Source organism: Leuresthes tenuis, unplaced genomic scaffold (genome assembly GCF_036924035.1).
Source record: "Leuresthes tenuis unplaced genomic scaffold, fLeuTen1.0.hap1 SCAF_2, whole genome shotgun sequence".
Taxonomy (NCBI): domain Eukaryota; kingdom Metazoa; phylum Chordata; class Actinopteri; order Atheriniformes; family Atherinopsidae; genus Leuresthes; species Leuresthes tenuis.
Genome location: NW_027325356.1, coordinates 25,268,690 through 25,281,780, shown reverse-complemented (window position 1 = coordinate 25,281,780; position 13,091 = coordinate 25,268,690).

Genomic DNA, 13,091 nt, shown 5'->3' with positions numbered 1-13,091 from the left:
GGGAACTTCTGAAATTGTTTATGTGGTGAAAGTTCTCAAACACGCAGAGATCTCAGTATTTAGAAGATAATTTAACTGCAGCATTTTGATATAGCAATGTATGAACTTTGAACATTTCTGAGCAGGTTTTGATTCAGTCTTGAGTTAGAAAAAAATGTAAGCTCTGCGTTTAGCTGACATTTGACCTGACCTTTTGGTTTTTTCTTTTACCGCATTCATGGTATTGTTTGTCGTCAGACCGTCATTCACAGAAGAGGAGAGTCAAAAGATGAAAAGCCAGGAGAAAACAGCCACACTCAGTCCCCAACTCTGAATTCTCAAAAGTACACTTGACCATACTATAGAAGCAGTAATGCTTTGGTGGTAACAATTGTCTGAAGTCTTTCTAATTTTTTTCAATCTGGAGATGACTGACAACACTCACCACCCACTCCACAACGTTTCAGCACATATTGATGTGACTGATGTGAGTGGATGAGTAGAGAAGGTTGTGCAGTTTCATGTTGTCACTCATGCTCAAACGAGGTAACCCGAGAGTCGCCCGTTCTTTGCCTTTGATCCATCTGACATGCTGACTGAACACATAACACATAAAATAATCTACTCACCATTTCACGTGTGCACTTTTTGTTGAGGATATTTTAAAAATGAAAAAATGAATGAACAACTGCAGTCACCAAAGTAGTATAGTTTTTATTGTTGTCAAGTATAGCTTGGAGGAAGCTTGGAGGTTGCAACATATCGGCAGCTATGCAGATGGTTGTACAGAGCCTCAAACATGCCATTTTATAACATTATTTATGACGCATATATCCCAGGAGACTGTTGTAAACTCATGGATCTACAAAGTATAATATCACTGAAACCATTTAGATTATTCAAGGCTATAGACTCATGGCTGTATTAGAGAGTTTGGGACTTCAAAGATTGATCATTAAAGAAAGATATTTGTTAGTTGTGCTTGGGAATTAATCATGATTCTGTGGTGCATGTTAGGTCAGTGTGCCTGGAAGATGAGAATGAAATCGGTTTTAGTCTGGCCAGAACTTGCATTTGGAACTGGTATACGGACCATATCCAGATTCCTGGACTTTAAGCAATACTGAAGCTGAAGCATTTCAAGTGTAATGTATTCAGAATAGCCACAATATTAGCTTTGATAGATTCCGTGATTAACACTTTTCATCTCAATACAGTACGATATTTTGCAGTGAAACGTTTGGGTTTAGCATTTATGAGGATGCTATTTTGACACATACCACCACCAAACCATTGTTGCAGATCAATCCAAACTCCCACAGCTAAAGCACTCATTCAGCTTGTTTTCATAACACTAGAAAAAAAAAATATTGTGTTAGTCAAACCAAAAAATTACTTTCAAAATCCACACAAACATGTTAGTTTTACTGAAATCATATGAAATTGAAACTCTCAAAGCAGAGACTAACACAGCCAGATATTACAGTTGGGATAGGACAAGTTCTGGCAGTCCACAGTTCCTATCCAGTACAAGCCGGTAAGAATAAAGAATAACCACAAAGGGTGGTGTGCATGTTTTTTTTCTAAAAACAGTAAAGTGTAACTGCATATTATTAAACTTCTTATCTAAATTTGACTGTTTCTTTTGTCAGATAAATTCACCAGAAATGTAGACTGTGAGTTGACATGCAGTGTTAACGGGCTGCTTTTCAGTCACTTACAGTCCACAGGCATTTCTAGGCTGCCGTTCTGCTCAAATGAAATCCTGACTTTATAACTGCAGTGTCATCAGACAAATCATGATTCAATTGACTGTGCAACCCTAACCCTTCTAACATGTACAATGATCTCCCACAGAGAAAGGGAGACGCCGCAGGAGTGGCCAAATAAATGCTCCAATCAAACTTAACTGTGCATACTTTGACTTAACTGTGCATGTTAACAATCTGACAGATATTACGTACCACCTAGAGCTGTTCGGGAACATCTCAAGGAACATGACAAAAAGCTCTCTTGTTTGATAAGTTCTCAAGATACCAAACCAGAATGGGCTTGATCGATGGTGTCACCACCCCCCGAAACACAAAAGACCATAGAGGAGCTATTTTGGAAAGATGAAGGGGCCTTATATTAATATTAACCAGGTGGGTTTAGAGCAACACTGGAGAAATGTGTAAACCTCAAAAATATGTGTTTTCGACTCATTTTAAAGTAGACTAACCTTTGTTATGCAAATTAGTCAGGCCTGAAACTGTCCTGAGCAGCCAGGGGCTGAGATAGCACAGCTCCAATTTGCTTTTTACAATATCATGTGATATGCCAAGACATTGTAAACAACCCAGTTTTGCCATTTAAAAAAAGTTCATAACAAAGACATTGTCTCTTTTGCAAATAAAGTTTGGGAGGATGAAAAGGGACTATGGCAGATGCAGTGAAGAGGCTCAAGACAATGCTATCAGACAAAAGTCAAAGGGCAAGAATGAACTTTAGACAAGATTTTAAGGCTAGAAAAGTCAGAGAAAAAACAGGATGATAAATAGATGCAGACTTAGATTTGTTGTTGCTAACAGTAATAACCAAATAGCTCTCTTGTTCTGTGTTATGTCGCATTTGCTTGGCTCTGGCAGTAAAGCTGATGAAGTGTGGGTTTATAGTCAAGAAAAGAATGCAATCATGATCATTTCTCCCTCTGCTCTGAGTGAGCTGTAAATCCGAGGAGATTGAAGGTGTGGATGATTATGATATGATATGATATGATAATGAAACTAATTAAATGTGTTTATATATTCCAGTTATTTACTTTAGTGTTCTGTATCATGACTAGCAGGAAACACAAAACATTACAACAGCAGTGTGTTCATCCAGGCTATGTTATTTGTAAGACATTAAAATGTAAGTTAGAACCTTATTGTTATTATCTCTGCCATCCAGATGAAGGCTCAGCTGGCCACTTCAATCATGCCTCAGATTAAGTTGCAAATAAATTCATCTCATGCAAAAATGTTGGCAAGTTTCTTGCAAATTTTACACCAAAATCTCAGAAATCGCAGCTTTTCAAAAGGCTCTCTACCAAATCTACCAAACATCTTGGCAAAAAAAAAAAAAAAAGGCAAATCTGTTTGTGTGATGATTGCTAAATATGCTAGCACACAACTAACTGTGCCACAGTAGAGATTTATTTGTGAAGTCAAGAAATGTTTGACAGGTGGGTTGGCTGGGAGAGGGTGAGACTAAATGAGAGGATCTCTGAAGAGGACATGAATTGGAGAAAATATTCTGAGCTTGAGGGTGTGGTGACTCTAGACCTGATGAGAGAAACAGACTGAAAGTGACATAGACACACAGAGAAAATAAAGGAAGAGAACAGAACCTGAAAACGTGAAAGAAGAGGGACATCAGTTTTAAACTCCTCTGCTGTTTGTTAGTATATCATCTCTAAACAGCCAATCAATACCACAAGAGAGTGATTGTGATGTAGGATTGTGACATTTACCACACTACTTTCCCAACCATTAGGCAGTGTGCACACACCATTTAATTAGAATATAACTTTATAAAACCATTCAAGAAATTTTCTTTGCAGCATGCACTAGTATTAGTTATTCTAAGTATTTTATACTAATTCTTTAAATACCTTAAATAATAAGAAAAAAGTTCAAAAGAAGCTTTGTTGCAAAACTGAACCTTTTGCGTCATCTTTTAAAACTATTGTAGCCTATTTATACAGTATTTTGTGAGAGGCTTACAATCTAATCACAATGAGTTAATGCGTGCAACAGCCCTGTAAACACCTTCATTACACACCAATATAAACAAAGCATTAACATTTTTAAATAATAAGTAGCCTCGGGTGCTTTCTAAACCTCATAAATAACAAAGCAGGTCTGTTTATCATGGTATAGTTTCTTGCCAATTATTTTGAAATGTGTGGTTTGTGACCATTTGAACAGAAAGAAAAAGTATTTTAAGCAGATCCTCCTGGATTGAGGCCTTGTGCCTGCCAGAAGACCCTTCCCACGTGATGGGTCATAATTTCCCTGATGCTCTCACCCGTAAGCCCCTGTCTGTTGATGTAAACTGTTACTGTGCAGTCATACATTCAAATCACCACTGTGGCAAGAGAGTGTAATAGTGATGGTCAGAGTGGAAGTTATCCTTTTATATTAGTATGCTGCTCACTAAAAAAAAGAATTTGTATGACATCCGCAGTTATTTTGAATCGAGTGCCCCTGCAACTAATGGTGGCAAACCTTTCAACCAGAGGGTCATTTCAACTGATTGTCATGTTTGACCAGAATTTGAAGGAGAGGGGACATTTCCCTGTCGGGGGTGAAAGAACCATCAGTCATGCTCCCAATTTTAACAGGAGAGTACCCCAAGAAAATTGGATGAGTGATTCCAAAAGTCTGGTCGGGGCTTAGATTCCCCGCACATGCTGCAGACAGAAAAGAGGCCAGTAATATCTAGCTAAAAAACTGGAGTCTGGAACACCAGAAACTTTTCTTTTCTTTTTCAAACAAGAGAGACGTGGTGATCAACTTGTGCCCCTTGCTGATTAATTCAGTAGAAATGCAAACCTCGTCATGCTTGACCACAGCTGCTATGCAGCAGCATTCAAAGAGCAAACCATGACACTGGGCTAAAGCAGCAGATGAGGTGATTTAGCTGTCTTCTCCTTATGGAGAGTATTTGTACTTTTTCAAATGTTATTGTACTAATCAAAGCAATAGTGTAGATGATGACTACAGAGGTGAATTCATACTGCTTTGACTTCTGGATAAGGCTCCATGCTGCATCTCAACAACAGGAGCTTTTCCCAGGATCAGGGAGTTTTGCAGAGCCTTCGTCCCCAACACAATGAGTTCAGACCTTTCACTTTTGAAATAAAGAGAAATTCCCATGAAGGTCTCCACAAGTAAAAGTAAGCAATTATGACTCATCTACCGTTAACACCCCGTTGCAACAGAAGTTAAGACAAGTTTATTATTAAGTTTATTATTAATTAACTGATTATTTTATTAAGCTCAAAAAGGGTGGTGCCTTTCTAGTTTTAATGAATGTTCTGCTTAGTTTGTCTGTGAAAACAAAGTTGATGCAAAGGCAAACATTTTTCCTAAATGCTTGCTTCAAATTCAAAGTTGACTTTGAGTTTTTCCAGTTTTAGCAATTTTTTTGTTTGAGTTTGTTCACAGCAATAAGATTTCCAGTTCAAACCTGAGCCTTTTCTGTGTGGAGTTTGCATGTTCCCCTCCAAGGATGCAGTGACTAACTCCAGGTACTCCGGCTTCCTTCCACCATCAACAAAAAGCTGGATTAAGCATGAATAGAAGATGGATGATTGAACGAGTGCTACATTCTATTACATTCAGTGTTAAAATGCAAGAAATTGAATTAGATGATAACAAAATTCTTTCATTAGATAGATGAATGGATAGATAAAATAAAAATGTACTTATTCGAAGGTCATTTTGGAAACTTATAAAGACAACACAAAGACATACTACTTAACATCTGTTCGTGGAGCATTTGTAATCAGAGAATAATCAGACTCATGGGTTCAGTTTGAGGAAGATATACTGTAAGATAAATATTTGCCATCTGTAAGTTGTAGGGCAAAGAAACACGTCCTCCAAAGTGTTCTGATCTTTAGCTTTAAGCGAAGGGACGAGGTTATAGAGTAATGTGAAGCAGTTGAACCTTGGTGCCCTGGCCAACTGGCTTGAAAAGTGGCTTGTAGAGGCCACAGACCTTCTCCTTTTTTTGCTTCAACCATGTGGCCTGTGAAGCTAACAACTTTTTTTGAGTGGAATCTTTGAAAAAAGATTACAAATATATCATGGATAATAACAAATTAACAACAAATGTTAACAGGTGGTGCATGATGAAAAAAAAGGAGTTTATGCAGTTGGAGGTCACAAAAAACAAAGACTTGTGTAAATCCAAAAAGAAAAAAGTCACTTGAATTTGAAATGAACGAGACTTTATTCACTCTCAAAGGGGATTTATATTGCCACTCTGGAAATGATTGAGAAACAAATGAAAATAGAATTAGACATTAGTAGACAGACTGTTGGAAAGAGTAACAGAGTGAGGCATGGTTGAAATTTCCAGAGATCTCCATAAATGCATAGATGAATTGTAATGGTTGTTTGGAAACAACTGAGCACATTACATCTGGACTGAATCACCATTATTAGCTACAGTTGGCACATAGTCTCTCGTTAAACAACATGAACTAAAAAAAAAAAAAAATCAGAATCTGTTTTCATGGTGAAAATCTAGGTGTAAAGTCTCAAGAGGATGAAAAGAAAGACTCACCAGATACTTTAGACACCGATGGTTGATCGGATGGCTGCAGCACTGGAGACACAAGATACTCTATCAGGGTACAGCTATGTCAAAACTCCTACACGAATACACGAAAATGAATTTTTTTTAGATGTAACACTACCATCACATTTCTGTTTAATTATGCTTAGTAGTAACTTTGTGGATGATGCATATTTTTGTTACAGACCAACTAATTTAACTGATTTTATTACTGTATGTCATCTTTATTTTATATTATACATTCTTTATGAGTATTTTACATAACATATTCTTTATATATATCAAGGAACTTATATCAAAAGTACTGGGACAAAGTCATGCTGTTGTAGTAAATGCAGCATGTCATTTAAAGAGTGTCTTGATGAAATATGCAAGGCATTCCGGAGAAAGATTGAGTCTGTATAGGAGTGTGTTGCTCTAGAACCTCTTTAAACTTTTCAGCATTTAGCGTTCTTTTCCAGATGTGCAAGTTGCTACATACCATCAAAGACACAGGCTTTTGAACTGAGTGCTGAAAACAAACAGAATGGCCCCTCTCCTCTTTAGTCAGGAGGATACAACTTCCTTCGTCTTTCAAAAGGATGTTCAAATTTAGTTTTGTCTGACCATAGAAAGGTTTTCCACTTGACCTTAATTTTAAACCAACCTTGGTAAGACAGCAGTGTTTCTGAACCATCTTCACATTATGGCTTCTTCTGTTCAGAATAGAGCTTTAGCCTGCATTTGTGGATGGCACGGTGAACTGTTTCCACAGACAAGGATTTCTGGAAGTGTTCCCAGGCCCATGCGGTGAATTCCATGACAGAATCTCGGCTGTGTTTAATGCAGTGCCTCCTAGCAGCCCAAAGATCACAGGCTTTGACTTGTCCCTTGTGCATAAAGATGGCTCTGAGATGATGTATTATAACAGATGGAATATTCAGTCTCTTCACAATTTCAAGTTGAGGAATATTATTCTTAAACATTTGCATATTTTTTATTATTTCATACAAAGTGACTACAAAAGATGTTTTTAACAAACATAAAACAAAAACAACTGCAGTTTGCCTCTACTATAGATGATCTGTATTCTCATAAAATACTGCAACTTTAAATAAAAGCATAAAATGGAGTGGAAAAAGAGACATGAAGGGAAACCATGGGGCCACAGTGATAATAGGCTGCATTAGTCATATCTGCTGGGAATAGGCCTGCAGTGAGGCCACTTGCTCAGTGAAGTGTAATCTTCAGTGGCCTGGTCTCTATGACAGCCAGCATAGTGAATGGTATGGGTGGAGCCAGTCAGGCCTTCCAAAAAGCAACAAGTTTCTCTGCGGCAGGTACGGGATACAAATAACACACATACAGCATAAACACAGGCGGAGGGCATCAGACCGTGTACGAGCCCAGCTTGAAAGGTAGATCAGTGATGATATGGATAGAAAACTAGATGTTAGAGAGTGGACTGTGAGGAAATTGGCTGGAGGGCGTGAAGGGAGAAGATAAAAACAAGGCAGTGATGGTAAATAGAACTGAGTGGTGTGGGGATGCATTGGGAGGAAAAGGATGGACAGAGTGTTGCAGACAGAAGATAACTATGGTGTAAAGAGTTGAAAGGATAAAAGAGAAGATAGCAGCTCAGGCAGGGGACGAATGAGGAATGTCTAAGAGTACAAAGATGCCGGATCACATGCTCACACAGTGTTTCCTAACTGAGTCGTACTAAAGCATATATCAACTAACTTTTAGCTGATAAAATCTGTTTAATTTGTCTCAGTGGCAAGACACATAAAAGAAAAATTGTATCACTTCAACAATATGTTATGAAGCAACTCGGTATGCAATCAAATCATATCAAGCGTTTGCATGGCCAACTGACTAATCATGCCCTCTCGTGCCACCGACTTCAGCTGATGATATCGATCCACTTGACCAACTAACATGATATTTTTATCTTATATATGTGTGTATATATGTAACTTTGTGTCTTATTGTACTTCCAGTTGTAACTTTGCTGTTTACGAGTCAGAGGCAACACTTTATCCCCTCTTCCGTATCCCTCCATCTTTACAGCCTTGCAGGTGCCTGACCTTTAAGAAACTGTCTGGTGAAAGGAAACAGGGAGGGGAATAGTGGGAGGCTCTGGAGATGTGCGTACCCCCTAGGGAGATGGTCAGACTAGTAGACATGGGAAGTAGTGGCACTTGAAAGTAAATGGGAATCGGGATGGAAATGGTGGTACATCAGCAACTGTTGCCTGCAGGGTAGAGCGAAGTTGTTTGGTGTGCAGCAGTGATGTGGAAATGTGTGGATGGGTTGGCATGGTGGGTGGGAAATAGCTTTTTAGAGGAAAAATAAATACAGAATAGGGCTATGAAGATTCTACCTTACTGTATGTTTATTAAAGAATCACGTGACTGTTGCAGCATAGCAAAACAGAAGTCATTTAATCACTGGTGTCATGAATGTTAAGAAGTTCCCAAATATCTTGTGATACTTTTGAGGCAATGGATGTGCCAGCTGCATTCAGCCAATTATGCTACTTTTTTAAAATGGTGATAAAAGGGATAAAAGCTCTTATCATATATTCTATCCTTGCAAAAAAAAATAGCAACACATCTGCTGTCTTTGTTTTTGCCAAACAGCTTTTTTTCCCCCATGTTCCCCTGAAACAGTACACATCTAAAGTGTAGCTCTGTTCAGACATTAAGCAACGTGTTCTCTCAGGCTTGTACAGCAGTTCTCAGCCTTAACTGGCAAAGACATTTACTATGCAGTGCTTGTAAACATCCGATTAACACTGCCTGGCCCCCACACAAACAATATTACAAACAGATTCGCATACATAAATACACCATGTAAATAAGAAATAATCCCTTACAATGAGTGCTGCACACACAACAAAAATTCTACCGTGTAATGTGGAAGGTGGCAGCTGAACAACCACTCTAACAACACATAGCCGCATATCAAATAGATGGATGCATACATCCACAGAAAATGACTATACATTGGTGCAAACACGCTTCCTCTGTGTTCCATCTACTGTGGAAAAGCGCATACTATACTGTCTTTACCTGCCATCACATCACTCCCTTTTACAGGTACAGAATGACAGAAATGATTACAGTGGCGTTTGAGCACAGAGAACCTTTCTCCTTGTTGAAGAAATCTAAAGTTCTCATTATTAAAATCTAATTCCAGAGCCATCTGTTTCCATCAGCAACATTACCTTTTGCTTCTAAAGAGGTTATTGATTTGGGTCCTTCCTAATCTACAAATAAATGTATTGTTTGACTTGACTTTTTTTTTTCTTTTTCTTCTTCTTTTTTTTTTTTTTTTTGGATCATGCTGTCAGCAATGTTAAAAGGACACAGCTCATCTGGCTGATGGATGGAAGCAAATTTAGCCCAGGGCCTAAGGGGTGGACTGCAAGAGAAATGTACCTTATAACACAGAGATACAAACACAGAGACACACATATAAACAACCCCTCCAGATGGGTCCCCTCTTGTGAGTATTGTGCAGGGTCCAATTATGTCTGTGTGTTTGTGTGTATTTCTTTGCTTAGTATGTGTTGGGGGTAGAGTGGTGCAGAAAACAGTCACAGCAAAAGTTATGCTCCTTAGTTAAGAAAACCACCATTTATAAACTAGACTATCAATAGGCAAAATTAGACCCCAGTGCACTTGGGATAGCTTGGGAAGTGTATTAGTTTTGGGTGAGGCTGTGGACGATTGTTATGAGAAAAAGATAATACAACAGTATAGTTACATATTGTTCATTTTTCTTGTTGCTCCATTTAGACGGTTGATATGTTCTTTCTTTGTTTTTCGCACAAAATAATCTTGGAAGGCGCCCAATGAAACTGTTTGTAAAAGGACATGCACAGGTAGCTTCAGCCAGTTGGTCAGAAAGAGTTGTTTTGATAAGTCTTCAGTGATCTGTCATGAACAACTGTTAGCCATTTTCGTGCACTGCTGTTACACCTCAGAGGCAGCAGTGGAGGTAGTCACAGAGGGAATTAGCATGTCTGTCAGTATGAGCCGGCAATGGAAAATACACCATTCCAACGAGGCTGGATCATCTAAATCCTCAACGCCAGCTTGCTGTCTGTAAGCACACAGTGATGCAACACCAAACCACTTTTGTGTTGTTTGTGTAAATCACCAGAAGGGAAACTCTGAACCTTATCAAGGATGTCTTTTCTTTTTTTTGCATAAGGTGTTTCCTCTGTGTAAAAAGGACTAGTGTAATAATAAACAAAACTCCAAAATGAAAAGTGCCAGAATATGGTACTGATCAGTCCCAAAAAGCAAAACATTTCTCAGTTATAAATGCATAACTTGAAGCCAAGCATAACTTCATCTTGTTCATGGTCAACTTGGTCCTGCCTGACTTAGTCAGGGCTGCATAACCAAAAAGGTTGCGTAAACTAAACCTAGTGGTTTTGTGGCCTAACTAAACAGAGAAGGAGAATTCAAATTGTCAGATAAAAGCGAGATGAAAGCCCTCTGCTACCCCTCCAGAAAGTTTTAGATTCTCTGCACGTTGAAAAATTAGGGGTATCGAGAATGTTGAAATATGATGCCAAGAGCATTTAACTAAGCATCAGAAATGTTTGTTAAAAATAAGAGAAGAAGAATACAGTGGTGATTCAAATCTAACAAGAAACCAGTTGCTGAGAAACTGCTCATACTCCCAAAATAGACAAGTGATTTTTCAATATGATTTTTAAAACCATTCACATCTCATGTCATATTTGTTGAAAAATTAAGAACGTTTGCTCTGACTATGCAAGGTCCTTTTACAGCTCCCTCCCCCAGCCACCAGACAACCAGGAAACACACAGAGGTCAAAGCTGAGCAGAAGTCCCTCTGGGAGCTCTGTCGCCCTTCAACCTTTAGGTGCTCATCCCCGATGTTCACTCCCTGGAGGTGTCAGATGAAGAGAAACCAAGAGGCGCTGTATGCAAAGGCACGGAAGGGAAGTGTGGGAAGGGGGAAAAAGAACTTGAGAAGGTGAACAAGGACAGAAAGTGCTTTGAATGAGTGTGGTAAAGGAGTTAAGGAGGAGGAAAAAAAGAATAAGGAGGGTGGAGAGTGGGGAGTGTAGCTAGAAACATGGTCTTTTGGGTTTTCAGACAGGACAGAAGGGGGTGGAGAAGTGGTGCTTGAGGAAAAAAATACAATGAAGATGGAGCTGCATTAGCAGCGCGTCTCAGGCCAATTACTCAGCTTCTAACCCTCTTTTCTATCTCTTTCCTGCTTTCCCTCTCTCTCTGTCCTCTCACTTTCCCTCTCTCCACTTTCTATATCTGTGCTCTAACTATCCATGTGCTGTCAGCAGCAACAGATCCCTATACGATACAGGTCTGCACAGGCAGGTTTTATCTTCCCGTGCTACAATAGGAAAGAGGGATCTGAGAGAAGATAAGATAGCGCCAACCAACAGTGACAAAAGCAAACACATAACTGAGAGGCACATGCTTGATGCAGTGCTCCACTGCCATCTAGTGGCAGATAGCTCAGCAGGCTGTCCATCACATGGTGCTGATGATCAATAAAACAACAAATTTTAATTATATAACACTTTTTGTACAAGAAGAAAAATGTAGCACAGTTACATTACCGTGATGTGATAAAAATCTAATCTGAGGGAATGAGAATGAGTTTCTACAGATGAGTTTAATGAAACACTTAAGTTTCAGAAATGTGTTGTGTACCTGTTCACTACAGGGGATGTAGTATATGCTCTAAGTGTTCATGTTTACCGTACCTATAAACTGAGCAAAACATCCTGCTCTGGCTGACTTACTGCCAAAAGACTCATGGTTAAGGTTTTCCGAAGCAGCTTGATGTCACGTTGATACCTCCAATAAGGACAATACCACATACATTGTGGCAGTTTCTTAAATTTTGCTTTGATATGATTTTTTTGGACAGAATATTTGTTTTATGAATTTATTTTGGAATGTACTAAAAGATTATTTTGAAATAAACAATTTTACATAATATTATACACAATAAAACTTGGATTAATAGTACAAGGCAATAGTATTTGCAGTGTTTGCCTGTTCAGTTTGGGTATTCTGGCTTCCTCCTACCATCCAAAAATACGTGTTGATTCAAAATTTTTCCTAGGAGTGAGTGTAAGTGTGTATGGTTGTTTGTCTCTGTGTGACCCTGTGATGGACTGGTGACCTGTCAAGGTCTGAATGAGGTTGAGCAACTCATTATTGACTTGGTAACATTAAAAACCTCAAGAAATTATAAAGTAAAGATATCTCTCAAAAAGGCTAGTTCTGCAGACTCTAGTGTTAGTTAAATGTCATTTCACAAAGGTTATGACTTGGATCACATGTTTGGGTCCTGCATAGGCATTTCATTTCCCAAACAACAAACTATCCATCCATCCATTTTCTATATCTGCCTAATCCAAATCAGGGTCGCAGCGCCTATCCCAGCTGTCGTTGGGCGAGGGATGAGGTACACCCTGGACAGCTCACCAGTCCATCACAAGGCCACACAGAGACAAATAAACATGCACGCTCACTCCTTCGATCAATTTAGAATCACCAATCACCTAACACGCTTGTTTTTTGGAAGATGGAGGGAAGCTGGAGTACCCAGAGAGAACACACACCTGCACACAGAGAACATGCAAATTCCGCACAGAAAAGCCCCAGCCAGGATTCAACCAAAGATTCCTCTTCTCTTGCTGTGAGTCGACGATGCTAACCACCACACCACCATGCAGCCCAACAAATTAGATGAATTAGCAACACAAGGCCAATGAAGAAG